We start from the raw sequence: 6000 nt of genomic DNA on the forward strand, positions 1-6000 counted from the left end.
AGAGATGCCCGTAGGAGTGAGGACGCTGGCGTTCGCAGACGACCTGGCCGTCCTGGTGTCCTCCAGAAACGAAGAGGAGATGATGGCGCTGGTAAACCAGACGTTACAAAAGGTGGCAGAGTGGATGGAGGACACTGGACTGAGTGTGGCAGCGCACAAAACAGAGGCAACTTTACTCACGGGCAGAAGGAGGCCGCGTGAGATTAAGTTCTCCCTGATGGGCGAAGATATATCTCCGCAAACCTCCATAAAGTACCTGGGGGTCAGGCTCGATAAGGAGTTAAGATTTGCACCACACGTAGAGGAGGTTGCCGCCAAGGCGGAAAGGACAATGGCAGCCCTGTCCAGGCTGATGCCAAACACAGGGGGGGCGAAGCCATACAGGAGGAGGATGCTGGTGGCGGTGGCGCGGAGCCAGATCCTGTACGGCGCTGAAATCTGGGGGTCAAGGCACCTTAAAAGCAAAAGCCTGGAAAAACTGGAGAGGGCACAGAGGACGGCACTACTGCGGGTGACCAGCGCCTACCGTACCACCTCGAACGAGGCGCTACAGGTAATCGCCGGAACGAAACCCATGGCCCTGGCGATCGAGGAGAGGGTAGAGATCAGAAGGATGGGTCCCGGGGCGCGGAAAGCCGTTGAGGACAGGACCCGCCGGAAATGGCAAGCGGCCTGGCAGAACGCCCAGAACGGGGCGTGGACCAGAAAGTTGATCCCAGATATCGGTCCCTGGCTGGACAGAAAACAAGGCCATACCGACTTCTACCTGACCCAAGCCTTGACGGGTCATGGATGTTTTGGAACCTACCTGCACAGGATAGGCAAAACTGCGGACGAGAGGTGCTGGTTCTGTGGTGAGGACAGGGATGACCCGGAGCACACCCTCTTCTTGTGCGAGAGGTTCGACGGAGAAAGGCTCGAATACATGAAGAAGACTCTCACGTGGCCCAATGCTGAGGAATTCGTGGAAGTGATGCTATCATCGGAAGAGAACTGGGCGAGCACCTCACAACTCGTCAGAAATATTATAAGAACGAAGGAAAGGGAAGAGCTAAGGAGGGAAGGAAGGCTGCCAACTTAGCGGAAAAGAAAGCAGCATTTGTTCGAAGTAATGCGAAAGCGATTCCGAACATCTGCGGAGGAACAGGAGGAGAGGTTTTTAGTGGGTAGGCCGACACGTCCACCTAGTCGGAGAGCCCCACACTACCCCGGTCTCACAATGGAAACCGGGGTGTACGTAACGTATTTTCCTCTCCTCCGGAAAAAAAAAAAAAAAAAAAAAAGGTCAGGTCAGGTCAGGTCAGGTCTGGTCAGGTCAGGTCAGGTCAGGTCAGGTCAGGTCAGGTCAGGTCAGGTCAGGTCAGGTCAGGTCAGGTCAGGTCAGGTCAGGTCAGGTCAGGTCAGGTCAGGTCAGGTCAGGTCAGGTCAGGTCAGGTCAGGTCAGGTCAGGTCAGGTCAGGTCAGGTCAGGTCAGGTCAGGTCAGGTCAGGTCAGGTCAGGTCAGGTCAGGTCAGGTCAGGTCAGGTCAGGTCAGGTCAGGTCAGGTCAGGTCAGGTCAGGTCAGGTCAGGTCAGGTCAGGTCAGGTCAGGTCAGGTCAGGTCAGGTCAGGTCAGGTCAGGTCAGGTCAGGTCAGGTCAGGTCAGGTCAGGTCAGGTCAGGTCAGGTCAGGTCAGGTCAGGTCAGGTCAGGTCAGGTCAGGTCAGGTCAGGTCAGGTCAGGTCAGGTCAGGTCAGGTCAGGTCAGGTCAGGTCAGGTCAGGTCAGGTCAGGTCAGGTCAGGTCAGGTCAGGTCAGGTCAGGTCAGGTCAGGTCAGGTCAGGTCAGGTCCCCAGGGCGGAGGCCAACCGCTACTGGGCGCGTCCCCCAGGTGGCGGATAGGGGAAAGCCCTCACCGGCTTGCCGGCGGGTAGTGGTGAAATAAAATAGCCACCGCGGACCAATAGCGCAGGGAGGAGACAACCTCCTGGATAAAAAACACGGCAGACCGCAATGGACAAGGACCAGGTTAAGGATGGAGGGGATTCGACAAAGGACAAGACGACAACACGCCTGCCAGGAGGCATAAAATGAAATTCTACGAGCTTGGTTTATATGATGGAGGACGAAAAAGGAAATAAGTTTACTGCACAGGGGGGAAGTTCCCCAGTGCCGGTCGCCGGAGGTGGTAAAGCGGGCCTCTCCCGACCGTCAGCAAGCAACCGTGGGGCATCTTCGGTGGGCAACCAGGCCGAGATGCTTCTTGCTACTGGAGAGAAAGAGAAAGACCAAGCGGAGGGGGCTGGAAGAGCTTCTGGTAGTATGGTGGACACACCGAAAACAGGTCCTCTACACAGCAGATTAAATCTCATTAGCAGACTACAGAGGTGTAGTTCCCTATCGGAGGGCAGTACAAAAAAGAGGAAGTACGTCGACTCATCGCCAAGTCCAAAGACTGCTTACAATAAAAAGGAAAGTGCAGTAGCCTTCTCGGCGATTGAGGCAATAGGAAATATCGTCAAAATAGCGGAGAAGCTGAATAACACCATCAAAGCATCGTACCAGCCCAAGAAAGAGATCGTACATATGGTGGAGAGCATCAATAGGAACACTAAAGTTTTCGCAAATGAGTCCATAAAGGCCTGGTTGGAGGAAGTGAGATGGGAGCCTGTAGAAAGGATCACCTACGATGCGGATGCGCAGACGGACCCGCCACAGGAGGCTGAGGATACCAAGACTCTCAGGGCGGAGCTGGAGGCGGTTAAACAGCAAGCAGCTAAGCAGGCAAAGGAAATTGAGATCCTCAAACGGACGCTCCAAGATCTTGAAAGGGAAAGGGAGCAGAAACAAGGGGTAGACGCCACCGCCCAAAGCACCGATGACGACAAAGAATCCATCAGGAGGGAAATCCTGACACAGATGGACCGTCCCGGCACATATGCGGAGGTTGAGAGAGTACTAAACCTAGAATGGCCGCAAGACGTCTATCAAGCTACGAAGGTAATCAAGGGATCACCGCTTGCCGCATCTAGAGACTGGGACCTGGGAATTTTCCTCAACGAAGAGGATGGGGGTTTAGACACCACAGCTATGGGGAGGCTGTTCAAAGAGAGATACCCAGAATTGGTCGAGGAAGAGGAAGAACAAGACGGCATCTCTTACATTGTACAGACAACGAAGTTCAAGTCAAAGGTAAACACAAAATACGTATGGAAGATTCGGATCGAGAAGTCGATGACAAATTGGGAAGATAAAGCATTAAATGCAGAAATCTTAAAGAAACTGAGGGACATTGCTGATGCAATGCAGGTCGAAGGTAGGGTAAAAGTTGCCATCCCAATCTCTCCGAGGGCATCCCTCGATCAGCTAAGAAAACTGGCGGAAATCGCTTTTAGGAACAAGGGAAGAGAACTGGCTATACATGTTCCCCAAAATTTCACCGTAAACGGGATACCCACGGCAAATCCAAATCCAAAACAAACAAAGAGAAGAGGTGTGGAAAAACAAACTGGGGCACTCATAGTACGGAAGCCTGGGTGCGAGTATATTGACCTTCTCAAGAAAGTCAAAAAGACATTGGGTAACTCGGAGAATCTTAAAATATATAAGGCACTCAAGACCAATAAGGGCGACCTTCTGATCGTTACCGAGAATAACGAGGAAGCATTGGCAAACGCCAGGAAGACAATAGTGGAAGAGGACAACGCCATATCGGTGACAATCAGCAGACCTAGGGGAGAGGGAATGGAGCTACATATCGGAAACATCGAAGCCGATATCACAGCGGAACAAATCTCGGAAGCTGTCGGAAAGAAAATGGAGGTACAGCCCCAAGAAATAGTTGTTAAAGCACTAAGGAAGGGACCAGCGGAAATGCAGGTCGCGACGATACAGGTCAAAAAGGACCTAGGAGAAAGCCTTTTAACCCAAAGGCAAATCAGAATAGGATTGTGTCTATGCACCACTACCGAGAAGGTCGAGCTCGTAAGATGCTATAAGTGCTGGGGACAGGGACACATCTCCACAAAGTGTAGCGGACCGGAAAGAAAGAACCTGTGCAGGAAATGCGGCAAGCCGGGGCATAAAATCTCAGACTGCCGGGGCAATGAATATTGCTTACAATGCAACGAGGAGGGCCACAGGACGGGATCAAATAAATGCCCCGTTCGCAGAAAAGAAGTTAGGAAACTTATCCGTAGCATCAGTACAGCAAAGAACGGACATCCACCCCAAACGGAAGAAAAACACATGTCACAGATGGAGACCGAGGAGGTAGGTAAAGTGCCAGAAGCCAGGACGGATACAGCGAAACCACACATAGAGGGGGACCTTCCCTCCCCCCTCACCAGAGAAGCATGAGGGTGCCCGGACCGGGCCGGGGCAGCCCGGTCCGGGACAGTCCCACCCGATACCCCATGCGTCTCAACCGGACTCCCCAGCGACTCCCTCCGTCTTAGGGGCGGAGGAGGACGAGGAAGACCAACAGGACGCCCAGACAAAATAAAAGTGTTGCAGTGTAACCTAAACCGAAGCAGGGAAGCCTTCCAGCTACTCCACGGAACAGTTCACGATAGACAGATAGACATCGCGGTGGTGGCGGAACCAAATAAGAAACTATCCGAAATGGGCCCTTGGACGCTGGATAGGAGGAAAGACGTGGCAATCAGACAATTCAACAAGGCGGAGGCACTTAGGAAACATATTGGAAATGGTTTCGTGGGAGTGGAGTACAGGGGGTACGCATTATATGGATGCTACATATCGCCCAACTCCACTCTGGATGAGTTCAAACAGCTCCTTAGGGAATTAGAAGGCCACCTAAATTCCAGCGGAGAGGAGTGCATAATTGTTGGCGATTTCAACGCCAAGTCGCCGGCTTGGGGCTCCAAAAAAGAGGACGAAAGGGGACGGATCCTTATGGATTGGATAGCCCAAAGAGACTACACCATTCAAAACACGGGGGACGAGCCCACCTTTGTGAGAGGGGAGAGCGTTTCCAATATAGATCTTACAATTACGTCGAACGGCCTCGCGGATAAGATTAAGAACTGGAAGGTACTCCCAGAGGAGAATCTCAGCGACCACAGGGACATCTACTTCGAAATATGTAAAACGAAAGAGGAAAACGAAGCAAGAACGAAGAGGGTAAGGAAGAGCTGGAAAATCGACGGAGAAGGACTGAACATCTATCGAGAACTCGTGAGGAAGGAGATCAGTGGTAGAGGCAGACACTGGTCAACAGGGACACTGATGCAAAAGATCGAGGAAATGTGCAACTCCTCCTTTGCCACATGTAGGGGGGGGCACCCAGCACACAAAAGACCAGTGTACTGGTGGAACCGAGACATTGCCGAGCAAAGGGCAAAGTGCCTTAAAGCAAGAAGAACTCTTGGGCGGGGGCGTAAATACAGGAAAACTACGTCGGAACAAATACAGCAATTAGAAGACCGGTACAGAATGACCAAGAAGGAACTTCGGGGACACATAAAGAAGGCGAAGCAAACGGCGTGGAAAGAGCTGATAGAAATGATAGAGGAAGACCCCTGGGGTAAGGGCTATAAGGTAGCCATGGGGAAGTTCAGAAAAGAGACGCCGCCCTCCAAGGAGGAGACGAAGGAAGCCGTGAAGAAGCTCTTTCCTCGTAGGGAACGGACGGTTTGGCAAAAGGAGCCCTGCCAGGAGAAGATCGAGTTCAGCGAACAAGAGCTGAGGGATGCAGCGAGCAGACTCCGGGTAAAGAGAGCACCAGGTCCAGACGGCATCCAAGCCGAGATTGTAAAAATGGTGGTGGAAGAGGCAACCAGTGACGTTCTTGCGGTGATCAATGCATCCGCGGGAAAAGGAGAATTCCCAACTAGGTGGAAAGAAGCCAAACTTGTATTGATACCGAAAACGAAGCAAGATTCGGAAGGCATTAGGAAGTTTAGGCCAATATGTCTCCTCGACATTATGGGAAAGCTCTTCGAGCACCTCATAAGATCCAGGCTAGAGAAAGAACTTGACGAGAAGGGGGGGCTGGCGGAC

Source organism: Tribolium castaneum, chromosome 10 (genome assembly GCF_031307605.1).
Source record: "Tribolium castaneum strain GA2 chromosome 10, icTriCast1.1, whole genome shotgun sequence".
In the NCBI taxonomy this organism is placed as follows: Eukaryota; Metazoa; Arthropoda; class Insecta; order Coleoptera; family Tenebrionidae; genus Tribolium; species Tribolium castaneum.